Source organism: Triticum aestivum, chromosome 6A (genome assembly GCF_018294505.1).
Source record: "Triticum aestivum cultivar Chinese Spring chromosome 6A, IWGSC CS RefSeq v2.1, whole genome shotgun sequence".
NCBI classification, from domain to species: domain Eukaryota; kingdom Viridiplantae; phylum Streptophyta; class Magnoliopsida; order Poales; family Poaceae; genus Triticum; species Triticum aestivum.
Genome location: NC_057809.1, coordinates 42,203,460 through 42,217,333, shown reverse-complemented (window position 1 = coordinate 42,217,333; position 13,874 = coordinate 42,203,460). Strand labels below are relative to the sequence as shown.

At 43.4% G+C, this 13,874-nt stretch overlaps 1 pseudogene; it reads right to left on the bottom strand.

Annotated features, from left to right (window-relative positions):
- Positions 1 to 13,451, bottom strand: part of LOC123129402 (putative wall-associated receptor kinase-like 16) — a 36,429-nt pseudogene extending 22,978 nt beyond the window's left edge.
- Between the last annotated feature and the right edge of the window lie 423 nt (positions 13,452 to 13,874).

Genomic DNA, 13,874 nt, shown 5'->3' with positions numbered 1-13,874 from the left:
ACCTATCTATACTATCAACCGAATCTATGGATGGAGGAGGGGCTATGGAGGGAGGAGGTGTTGTTGATGGAGGGGTGGCTAGAGGAGGGAGGAGCAGGGGAGGGACGAGGGGAGGAGGAGAGGCAACTAGAGAAGAGAGGAGGGGGCGGAGGAGGGGGGAGGGGCAGCTATAGGAGGGAGGATGAAGAGGAGAAGGAGGAGTCTTACCAAGGGTGGCGGCAATGCGGCAACGTCGGCGGCAATGCGGCGACAGGGGCGTCGGTGGCGGAAATGCGGTGACGGGGACGAGGAGGACGACGACCGCGACAGTGAGACAGAGGAGAGTGAGGAAACAGGCGGGCACGCGAGGGGATAAGGCTGGATTAGCAGTAGTGCGGTTTAGAAGAAAGCGCTACTGCTAAACTACCTAGCAGTAGCGCATTTCATTGGACATCGCTACTACTACACTTAGCCTAGCAGCAACGGTGGGGTAATTTTAGTAGTATCGCTCTTCTCCATGGCCGCACTACTGCTATGTACATAGCAGTAGTGCCTTTTGTTGCTCCGCACTACTACTAAGTAGCAGTAGCGCCACTTTTTAACCAGCGCTACTACAAAAGTTCTGTGTATAAGGTTTTCGCTAGTAGTGAGATGCAAATTTGAAGTGGTCATGTTATATGCAAATTCCTCAATAGTGTTTGCTCATGTATACCTACTGTTGTAGTTGCTCATGTATAGGTTCTTAAGTGGTCCTGTTATATGCAACATTGAAGTGGTTCGATTGTGCCCAAGTGGCCTTTTGTAGTTTGGAGGGAATGAAGCCGAGTGGCCTATGTTTTGCTGGAATGTTGATTCATTTCTGTTCCGACAAATTTCAGGCGCTCGATTTGTCCACTTTGTAGCAAAGGTCATGCCGAAATTTTCCGTGAATTTCAGCATGACTTGTGCTACAAACTAGGACATATCGAGTGTCCGGGATTTGCCACAATGGGAATGAATCAACATTCCTGTAAAACATAGGCCTTCTTATGTCATTATTCCTTTTATTAAGTCTAGAATTAATTTACTAGATTTAATCGTAGGAAACATGGCTAGCAACAATGAAGGACAGGGTTCTGGTGATTGAATGTCTACGAGGAAGCAAACGCCTATTTGAACCTTCTCGAGGAGCAACAATTTTTGCAGGGCCCACCTGTCACATCCGAGACTGAGACCGACATCGAGACCGGCCCAAGAATGGCGCTGAGACTGACACCAGCGTTGGGACCGACACTGAGACTGGAAAAGCCGGTATAGAACCAAAACCGAAGAGGATACGACGCCCAATCCAACCCAGCACTACTAGACTAGTGGTCACGGAGGTGGACTCTGGCAATTTTGAGCCAAAAGAGCTTGCGGAAGCGCGCGTGTGCTACGGCAATCAAATAGGCTACATCCTACGGGCAACCGCCACCATCAACGATGAGAAATTAAAGAAGATACCAAATATGGAGCAGTCCCTCCTAAGGAAGCTGCACCAAGCATTCTTGTTCCCGGGCCGGGATGAAATCAAATATACTCGACCGTGGCAAGACCCGACAATAAAGAAGATAAACAAACGCTCCATGGGCAAGTTTAGCGACGTGTTGTCCGCCTGAAAAGTAAGGGTGAAACACCGGATCATCGTCAAAGACAAACCCTACTCCGAGATTGTAAAGGATAACCCGACAATTACTGAAGAGAAGTTTGAAATATTCAAGAAGGCTTGCATTGCCGAAGCTACCAAATAAAAGTCGGAGTACATGAAGGGGCTTCAAGAGAGGAACACGGGGTGCCACCACCTTGGAAGCCGTGGTTACATAGGGAAGAGGCTCATATGGGCCAAGGAGGACGCGGAACGCGAAAGTCTGGGAATCCCAGACCCCTTGGCAGAGTTCACCGTCCTGCAGGAGCATGACGTCATTAGGGCCCGGTACCATTGGGACTGAGTCAACAAGGTTTTTGAAACATACTCGGTCATGAAGGAGTTCATGAGACTAATGGTAATTATTAATTTACCCCCTAATTTTAGCTTCTGTTCAATTCGACTACACGTTTAGTCACATTTGTAAATGATCCACATTCCTTTTGCACAAAAAACAGCACAGGATTGCGGCCCAAAGCGACTCGCCGTCTGAGGCATTGGCGAGGCCCAAATGGGACACCCCATTCAACCAGGCCTTGAACATATGGAAAGGACTCCCGGTGGACACTCAGCCGTCGTATGGACACGTGTACGACGTCGGAGATGGAGCTACGTGGAAGAAGTACTATAGTGACACCACCGAGGAGAGAAAGGAAAGACGAAGGTTAAACGAAGAAACCATCGACAAGAAGGTTGACATTGCGGTTGATAAGAAATCAGCTGGGACAGTCGAAGCAGCGGTAGCTGCCGCAAGAGAGGAAATAGCATCTTCGTATAGTGTCTTGATTCCGGCTATTGTCAGTTGGACCAAGCAAAATCCAGATAAAGAGGCAGCGGACTTTCCCCTTTCCAACTTCTTTGGGAGCAGCTCATTTAGCGTTGCACCAGCACCTGCTCCTTCACCTGCTCCCGCACCTACTCATAGCATCCCGTCCTCTGTCTCTGACGTGCTCGGCGGGGTTTTGTCTTTGGCTGAGCTCGACGCCCTCACGGTCCCCGTCACACCAACCTCTTCCATATATGTATAATCTTCCGTTTTCGTTGCCTTTCGGATGTATCACGTCGTAGACATGTCTTCGTCGACATGTTTTTGTTGCAAATATTCTTATCGTTGAATAATGTTTATGTATGTGTGTGTGTGTGTATAACTCATCATCATCATAGTCATAAAAACTCATGCATCATCATTATAACTAATCATCATCATAGTCATAATAAACACTAGCTAATTTTCTTACTACCCAGGACCTATTCCTCTCTCCTAGGTAAAATAGCATAAAACAGGTAAACCGATCCATCTCCAAAATGGAGAATGGAGATCCATCTGTCACCAACTTCTGACTTGCGCACACACATGTTGTCTCCAATCGGTTCTGTGCGCGCATTCATTAGTTTGCTCCATTCTTTGATATTGAGTGTTACATTTTACAAAGAAATAAAGTATGCACTATGGTAAGCCTTCGGCGCAAACAGTCGTAAGCTGACCATATACATATGACCTTCAGTAAGCATCATGTCAGGCGCAACCTCCTTCGGGAGCTTCTGTTGAACAACACAATAGTAAGATATATAGTTAGCAAATGAGGTTTAGTTAAGAAGAATGTATGGGATGAAGTTACCATCATTAACAAAACCATACCAAGTTTTTGGCAATGAAGTTACCATCCTGCAACTCATGGACTAGTGGCACGTATCCACTAAAATTTGGGCTAATAGGGTGATTGGTCTTAAAGGCCTCGACATCATCTATAAATGATACAAGATAACCTTTCTCCTCACAATTAAGCTTGAAGCCACATCTGTAGTATGTCTTGTCTACAACCTTCCAAGTATTTTTTTAAGATAAGAAATAAGCTGACAGTTATAAATAAACAAGTTTAGTAGCGATGAACACCTAATATTTTTTAAATAAACAATATAAATTAATTAACTTAACAAATTAGTTTGACAAACTCACATTTACGCAAAACTAGAGGCATACCCACATCCACCCAAATGTCGATATTATTTTTAATATCATCAACTTCGGGACGAATATCAAATGCTATTTGCATGTTCTCCTCAAATCGATATGCCTTGCAAAGAGCTTCCCAATTAGAGCAACCAAAATGGGAGTTATTAGGCGCATTGTACAGCTTAACCCAAAACATATAACCATGTTTAGTACTTAGGTGAGCCCTCCTCGTCTTCATGTTCTCAAAGTCTTGGAAACCGAGCTTCTGCAAGACATACAGTCTATGCATGGAACGAGATGTACTACTTGAATTGAAAAAAAAGGAAATTACGCATTAAAGCAAAGAAGCACAAGTGTTATTAATTACGATGAAATGCCTGTCATTGCATACCGTACAAACAACGAAGGTCTCTTCTAGCTCCACGGTGAAAAACCAACCATTTTGCAGGTGAGGCTCCCTGTCGCACAAACCCCGGTCATCACAGCAGTAGTCGCACTCCGGGATCTTATCATCGTCAGATATTTCCTGTGTTCAAAATTCAAAGATTATAAATCGACAACAATTACATGGAACTCACGACAACAGATCATCGTTATTCACCACAAGTTGACTTTCGGTCTGTTGAATCTTCCTTGAAAACTATTACCTCATGTGGTGTATATGATGGGTACTCCCTTCTTGATATATCCGACCGTCCGTGATGACTGCTCCTCCATTCATCACCGAGTGCATTACACCAAAATGTCTAGCACACAGGAATGAAGGAGAAGCGACCTACACAACAATAGTCGGGATTCTTCCTCGCTGACATTTGCAACCGTCGATGATGGAAGCTCCTATTTTCATTCGAAAGTGCATTACAACAAAATGTCTAGCACCTTCGAATGAAGAAGAAGCTACCCCCACGACAACAGTCATAATTCTTCGTCCTCTCTCATATATGGTGGATACTCCCTCACTGATTTTTCAACCGTCGGTGATGGTCGCTACTCCTCCTTCCCCTAGTGCATAACAAAGGTCTAGCACAACGAGAAAAAGGAGAAGCGATCCGCACGACAGTAGTCGACATTCTTCTTCTCTCATATATGGTGGACACTCTCGCTCACTATTTTTTGACTGTCATGTATGGAGCCCCAACAGACTTAAAGTCAACCCGAAATGCCGTTTAATTCTCTTTCCGACAAATCCAAGGCACTCGATATTTCCTACATTCTAGCACAAGTCATGCTAAAACTCACGGAAAAATCAGGCATGACCTTTGCTAAAATAGGACACATCGAGCGCCTGAAATTTTCCAGAATGGAAATGAATCAACACTCCGTCAAAACATAGGCCACTCAGATTTTCCCTACGATACAAAGATGTCCATACACATACAGAGATGTTTAAACTAGAAAAGCTAGACCAATCAATTATCATTTAAAAGAACCTGCTTCACATTGTCACAGCTACTCATCTAGTACTACTACTACATCTATAAAAACATATATTAAAACTTCATTTTCGTATTTAAGCAACCACATATACCATGTTTACTCACTATAGACGATGATTGTCGATCGGGCACGGGTGTCGTCGATGATATTCTGGGTGTCGTCGACCGGCTCTTCGGTGATCTACCCTGCGCCACACATGAGAATTAAAACTTGGTTCTCATTCACAATGGTTCAATAGAAACTAGGTCTCTCTCTCTCTCTAAATTTGGCAATGTGATATTGACATAACCAAATACGCTAGTTCTACTCTATTCAACACTTACTAAAAATTTCTATTACTATAATTTCTATACCTAAATTTTCTTACTACAAACTTCTATTACTAAATGTGATACCTAAAAATTTCTCATATAGCATTCCAATACATTTCTATATTGAAAATTTTCTACACACAATTTTTTTGTATCTACTCCTATAAAAGAATCAGTTGGTGATCATGGTGTGTCTGCCATCCGTTATTTCTGACCATTAGATTTGCATCTAACGGTTGTGATGTAAGTTGTGGCCTTTTGCACCAATATCCCACTTCTTTGCTCCAATTTACAAAAAAACCCCTTAGTATCTTGAAACCAACAACATTCCTCCCTTACCTCATCAAAACAGCCAAGGGAACATATTTTGAGTGAAACATAATATATTTTTAGTGATATATGTATATCGAAGCTAGACTGTTTTCTTTCCAATTTGCTAATATGTATTATTCTACTTTTGATCCATTGCAACACACAGACAACTTGCTAGTTACTGCTACTTCTTGATCTTGCGTTGTTTTTTCCTTGAAGAGGAAAAGGTGATGCAGCAAAGTAGAGATAAGTATTTCCCTCAGTTAAGAACCAAGGTATCAATCCAGTAGGAGGAACACTCAAGTCCCCAATAGATGCACCTGCACAAACAAACAAATACTTGCACCCAACGCGAAAAAGTGGTTGTCAATCCCTTTACAGTCACTTCCAAGGATGAGATCTGATAGAGATTGATATAAAATATAACTAAAAGTGTAAAATAAAGTAAAGGTAAATAAATTGCAGCAAGGTATTTTTGTGTTTTGGTTTTATAGATCTAAAAATAATATGATAAAAATAGACCCGGTGGCCATAGTTTTCACTAGAGGCTTCTCTCTTGAAAGAACACATACGGTGGGTAAACAAATTACCGTTGAGCAATTGATAGAAAAGCGCATAGATATGACGATATCTAAGGAAATGATCATGAATATAGGCATCACGCCTGTGACAAGTAGACCGACTTATGCATGCATCTACTACTATTAGTCCACATATCAACCGCTATCCAACATGCATCTAGTGTATTAAGTTAACAAGAACGGTGTAAATCCTTAAGCAAGATAACATGATGTAGATGGATAAATCCAAACAATAAGATATAAACACCATCCTTTATCCTTAATGGGGACAATACAAATATGTGCCTCGCTACCCCTTCTATCACTTGGTGAGGACACCGCAAGATTGAACCCATTACAAAGAACCTCTCCCATTGCAAGAAAGATTAATCTAGTTGGCCAAATCAAATCAATAGATTGGAGAGAAGTACAAACATATCTTAATCATGCATAAAAGAGTTCAAAGAAGACTCAAATAATATTCTTAGATAATCTGATCATAAACCAACATTTATCGGATCTCAACAAATGCACCGCAAAAGAAGATTATGTCAAATAGATCTCCAAGAACATCGAGGAGAACATTGTCGAAAGAGGGAGAAGAAGCCACCTAGCTACTAGCTATGGACCTGTAGGTCTATGGTAAACTACTCACACATCATCGAAAGGGCAACAAGGTTGGTGTAGAGGCCCTCCGTGATCGAATCCCCCTCCGACAGAGTGCCAGAAAAGGCCCTAAGATGGGATCTCACAAGAACAGAAGCTTGCAGCAGTGGAAAAGTATTTTTGCTGTGCCCTCTAGTATAGGGGGAATATTTGGGTATTTATGGACCTGAGATTAGAGTTAGAGGGGCTACAGGGGCCCACAAGCTCATAGGACGCCCCCTAGGGCACGCCTGGTGAGCTTGTCGCTTACCCGTGGACCTTCTGGCCTCCTCCCGAAGATTCCTAGGTGTCTCTGGTCCAAGAAAAATAATGAAAAAGTTTTGTTCCATTTGGGCTCCATTTGGTATTGATTTTCTGTAAAGGACAAAAAAAGGAAAAAGCAACAACTGGCACTGGGCACTATGTTAATAGCTTAGTCCCAAAAAATGATATAAAATAGCATATAAATGAATATAAAACCTCCAAGGTGGATAATATAATAACATGAAAGAATCGAAAATCATAGATACATTGGAGATGTATCAAGCATCCCCAAGCTTAATTTCTTGGGGAACTTAGCATGCAATTTCAAAAAAATTCCTACGATCATGCAAGATCTATCTAGGAGATGCATAGCAACAAGCGGGGAGGAGTGTGTCCACGTACCCTCGTATATCGAAAGTAGAAGCGTTAGGTTAACACGATTGATGTAGTCGAACATCTTCGTGATTGAGCCGATCAAATACCGAACGTACGACACCACCGAGTTCAGCACACGTTCAGCTCAATGGCGTCCCTCGAACTCTTGATCCACCAGAGGGTCAAGGGAGAGTTTCATCAGCACAACGACATGGTGATGGTGATGGTGATGTGATCCGCACATGGCTTTGCCTAAGCACTAAGACGCTATGACTGGAGGAGTAAACTATGGAGGGGGGTACCGCACACGGCTAAGAGAACCATTGATGTGCCTTTGGGGTGCCCCCGCCCCTGTATATAAAGGACCGGAGGAGGGGGTGGCCGGCCAAGAGGGGCGCACCATGGGGGAGTCCGACTAGGACTCCTAGTCCTAGTAGGATTCGCCCCCCCTTTTCCTTTCTTCACCAGAGGGAAAAGGAAGGAGAGGGACCAGGAGAAGGAAAGGGGGGTGGCGCCCCCTTCCCTCAACCAATTCGGCCTCCTCCCTTGTGCGGGGCGCACCAGCCCCTTGTGGGCTGGTTAGCCTTCCTCCTATGGCCCATATGGCACACATCATCCACCGAGGGGTTCCGGTAACCCCTCCAGTACTCTGGTATGTACCCGATACACTCCGGAACCCTTCCGGTGTCCGAATCCTACCTTCCAATATATCAATCTTTACCTCTCGACCATTTCGAGACTCCTCGTCATGTCCGTGATCTCATCTGGGACTCCAAAAAACTTCGGTCACCAGAAACACATAACTCATAATACAAATTGGCATCGAACGTTAAGCGCGCGGACCCTACGGGTTCGAGAACTATGTAGACATGACCGAGACACATCTCCGGTCAATAACCAATATCGGAACATGGATGCTCATATGGGTTCCTACATATTATGGGAAGATATTTATCGGTCAAACCGCAATAACACCATACATTATTCCCTTTGTCATCGATATGTTACTTTCCTGAGATTCGATTGTCGGTATCTTCATACCTAGTTCAATCTCATTACCGGCAAGTCTCTTTACTCATTCCGTAATGCATCATCATGCAACTAACTCATTAGTCACATTGCTTGCAAGGCTTATCATGATGTGCATTACCGAGAGGGCCCAGAGATACCTCTCCGATACTCGGAGTGACAAATCCTAATCTCGATCTATGCCAACCCAACAAACACCTTTGGAGATACCTGTAGATAGCACACAACGTACTCCTCCGGTATCCGGGAGTTGCATAATCTCATAGTCGAAGGAATATGTATTTGACATGAAGAAAGCAATAGCAATAAAACTAAACGATCAACATGCTAAGCTAACGGATGGGTCTAGTCTATCGCATCATTCTCCTAATGATGTGATCCCGTTCATCAAATGACAACTCATGTCTATGGCTAGGAGACTTAACCATATTTCATTAACGAGCTAGTCTAGTAGAGGCTTACTAGGGACACGGTGTTTTGTCTATGTATCCACACATGTATCAAGTTTCCGGTTAATACAATTCTAGCATGAATAATAAACATTTATCATGATGTAAGGAAATATAAAATAACAACTTTATTATTGCCTCTAGGGCATAATTCATGCTTGTCCTTGACTAGGTAAATGATAAAAATAGAATTTTTGATGTGGAATGCTACCCAACATGTTTATCAAGTAATCTTTCTTTTATGTGGCATGAATATTCAGATCCATTAGATTCAAAACAAAAGTTTAATATTGACATAAAGCAATAATACTTCGAGCATACTAATAAAGAAATCATGTCTTCTCAAAATAGCATGGCTAAAGAAAGTTATCCCTACAAAATCATACAATCTTGTCATGCTCTATCTTCATCACACAAAGTATTTATCATGCACAACCCCGATGAAAATCCAAGCAATTGGTTCATACTTTTACCGTTCTTAAGCTTTTTCAACTCTCATGCAATACATGAGCGTGAGCCATGGATATAGCACTATAGTTGAAATAGAATATGATGGTGGAAGTTGTGTGGAGAAGATAAAAAGGAGAAAGTCTCACACCAACTAGGCAAATCAATGGGCTATGGAGATGCCCATTAATTGACATCGATGTGAGTGAGTAGGGATTGCCATGCAACGGATGGACTAAAGCTATAAGTGTATGAAAGCTCAAAAATAAAACTATGTGGGTGTTGATACGTCTCCGTCGTATCTACTTTTCCAAACACTTTTGCCCTTGTTTTGGACTCTAACTTGTATGATATGAATGGAACTAACCCGGACTGACGCTGTTTTCAGCAGGATTGCCATAATGTTGTTTTATGTGCAGAAAACAAAAGTTCTAGGAATGACCTGAAACTCCACGGAATATCTTACAATAAATAATAAATAATCCTCGCCAAAGATGAAGACCAGGGGCCCACACCCTTTCCACGAGGGTGGGGGGCACCCCCTAGGGCGCGCCCCTACCTCGTGGGCCCCCTGGAGACCTCCCGACTCCAACTCCAACTCTATATAACTGCTTTCAGGGAGAAAAAACCAGGAGAGAAGATTTCATCGCGTTTTACGATATGGAGCCGCCGCCAAGCCCTAAAACCTCTCGGGAGGGCTGATCTGGAGTCCATTCGGGGCTCCGGAGAGGGGATTCGTCACCGTCATCATCATCAACCATCCTCCATCACCAATTTCATGATGCTCACTGCCGTGCGTGAGTAATTCCATCGTAGGCTTGCTGGACGGTGATGGGATGGATGAGATTCATCATGTAATCGAGTTAGTTTTGTTAGGGTTTGATCCCTAGTATCCTGAGTGCCATGATTTCAGATCTGAACCTATTATGTTTTCATCAATATATGAGAGTTCTTGATCCTTTCTTGCAAGTCTATAGTCACCTATTATGTGTTATGATCCGTTAACCCCGAAGTGACAATAATCGGGATACTTACCGGTGATGACCGTAGTTTTAGGAGTTCATGTATTCACTATGTGCTAATGCTTTGTTCCGGTTCTCTATTAAAACGAGGCCTTAATATCCCTTAGTTTCCATTAGGACCCCGCTGCCACGGGAGAGTAGGACAAAAGATGTCATGCAAGTTTTTTTCCATAAGCACGTATGACTATATTCGGAATACATGCCTACATTACATTGATGAATTGGAGCTAGTTCTGTGTCACCCTATGTTATGACTGTTACATGATGAACCACACCCGACATAATTATGCATCACTGATCCGATGCCTACGAGCTTTCCATATACTGGTTTACGCTTATTTACTTTCTCGTTGCTATTGTCAAAATCACTACATAATACCAAAAATATTACTTTGCTTTCATTACTCTTTTGTTACCATTACCACCACTATTGTATTACTTTTCTACTAAACATTCTACTGCAGATACTAAGTTTCCAGGTTTGGTTGAATTGACAACTCAGCTGCTAATACTTGATAATATTCTTTGGCTCCCCTTGTGTCGAATCAATAAATTTGGGTTGAATACTCTACCCTCGAAAGCTGTTGCGATCCCCTATACTTGTGGGTTATTAAGACTAATTTCTAGCGCCGTTGCCAGGGAGCATAGCTCTATTCTTTGACTCACTTGGGATTTATATGTACTTCATTATGAAGAACTTGAAAGATCCAAGAACCAAGATTTATCCCTCAACTACGAGGGGAGGTAAGGAACTGCCATCTAGCTCTGCACTTGATTCACCTTCTGTTATGAGTAAGCTTGCGACACCTAAACCTGCTTCTGCTATTCGCTCTGATATGTCGCATGTTATTGATGATGCTACTTCTGCTATACATGATACTTATGATGAAACTACTTCTATGCTAGATACTACTGTGCCACTTGGTGATTTTCTCGAGGAATGACTTGCTAGGGCTATAGAGATTAAAAATATTGAATCTGATTATGATGATGAAAGTGATGATGAAGAATCACTTGTTATTCCTGAGGGTTATTTATTTGATCAAGAAGCTTCTTTAGCTATTTTAGCTTGCAAAGATAGATATGAACTCAAAAGGTTATTAGCTAAATGGAATAAGCAATCTCTAAATGCTAGGATGAGACCTGACCCTGCTTTTGCTACTTCACCTATTAGTGTTACTAATAAGGATTATGAATTCTCTATTGATCCTGATATAATTACTTTGGTTGAATCTGATCCTTTTCATGGCTATGAATCTGAAACTGTTGTGGCACATCTTACTAAATTAAATGATATAGCCACCCTGTTCACTAATGATGAGAGATCTTGCTACTTTTATATCCTAAAAATATATCCGTTCTCATTAAAGGTGATGCTAATATATGGTTTAATTCTCTTGATCTTGGTTGTGTGCGTAGTCCCCAGGATATGATTTACTACTTCTCTGCTAAATATTTCCCCGCTCATAAGAAACAAGCTGCTTTAAAGGAAATATACAACTTTGTGCAAATTAAAGAAGAGAGTCTCCCACAAGCTTGGGAGAGGCTTCTCAAGTTACTTAATGCTTTGCCTGATCATCCTCTTAAGAAAAATGAAATACTTGATATCTTCTACAATGGACTAACCGATGCTTCCAGAGATTACCTCGATAGTTGTGCTGGTTCTCTTTTCAGGGAAAGAACACCGGATGAAGCTGAGATCTTATTGAATAATATGTTGACAAATGAAAATAATTGGGCACCTCCTGAGCCAGCTCCTGCTCCAATTAATGATCCTATTCCTAAACCAACTCCGAAGAAGAGAGGTGTCCAATTTCTCAGTCCCGAAGATATGCAAGATGCAAAGAAATCTATGAAACAAAAAGGTATTAAAGCTGAAGATGTTAAGAATTTACCTCCTATTGAAGAAATACATGGTCTTAATTTACCGCCTGTCGAAGAAACATATGATCTTGATCCTTTATTTACCGAAGAACCTCCAGACCCCGATAACCCGCCACAGGTAGTAAAGGTAAATTCTCTCTATAGATATGATAAAGCTAAAATCCCTCCTGCTAAAATTGCTAGTAAATGCTTGGATGAGTTTGATAATTTTATGTTTAAGCAAGAAGACTTCAATGCTTATTTTGGTAGAAAATTAAAACAAGATGCTGATATGATTAAATACTTGGGTGATTATATGGCTAATATTAGAGGTGAACTTAAACTTGTTAGAAAACATGATTCTATGGTTACCACTCAAGTAGAACAAGTACTTAAAGCTGAAACACTACAGGAAACAGGAGATTTGCCGTCAGTACTGTTCTTTGCCGTCAGCATTTCGTCGGGCCAGACGGCAAAGACAAATTTTGCCGACTGCAGCTGACGGCAAAGAACAACTGACAACAAATTCATACTTTGCCGTCTGTAAGAAAACCACAAACGGCAAAGACTCTTTGCCGTCTGAGATATTTTTTTACAGACGGCAAAGAGCTCTTTTCGCCGTCTATAAAAGAAATCGCAGACGGCAAAGTCTTTGCCGTCTGCGACTTTTTTTTACAGACGGCAAACAGAGCGCTTTGCCGCCTGTAAAAAAATCACAGACGGCAAAGAGAAAGCACATCACACGGATCGATCCCACGGATCGATGAGGTGGCAAGATCTGGGCCGCCCGCACCCTTCTCCATCTCTCACCACGTACGCCCCACCCACCCATCCCACCACACACTCTCTCTCTCTTATCCCCAAAGACCCCACCACGACCTGTCTCCCACGCCAGCACCATCTCTCCCTCGATCCCTTCTCTGCCGCACATCCCCCGCTCGGTCCAGATCTCCTCCTCGTCAACCGCAGCCAGTCGATCCCGCCTCGCCGTCGCCTGAGCTGAGGCTGGAACGGGATCCTTCTCTTCCTCCGCTGCTCGCCAACCGCCGCCGCTCAACCCCGTCTCGCCGTCGCCTGAGCCAGAGGCCGCCGCGGGATCCTCCTCGTCCTCCCCGCCCGCAACCCGGCGCCTCTTCCTCATCCTCCCTTGCTCATCAACCGCCGTTGGTCGACCCCGCCTCGCGGGCGCGAGATCCGCCTCCTCCCCGCCCGCGACCCCGCGCCTCCTCCCCTACTCGTCAACTGCCGCCGCCGTTCAACACGACGGCGCCGTTGCTTGGTCAAGAGCTCGCCGGAGCTCCTCTGCAGCACAACCTCCCACCTTGTCGACCATGCCTCGCCGCTGCCTAAGCCGGAGGCCGCAGAGGGATCCTCCTCCCCGTCCATGACCCCACAACTCCTCCCGATCCAGGGGCTTTGTGACGCCATTGTCAACTCCGCCCGAAGACCACCATTCGCCGCCTCGAGCTTGACGCCCGCGCTGGGATCTGGACACTGGCAAGGGCCAGTTCGTCCGTTCTGTAATAGTTTTTGTTGTTGTTTCGTTCGTTCGTCCTTTGAATGG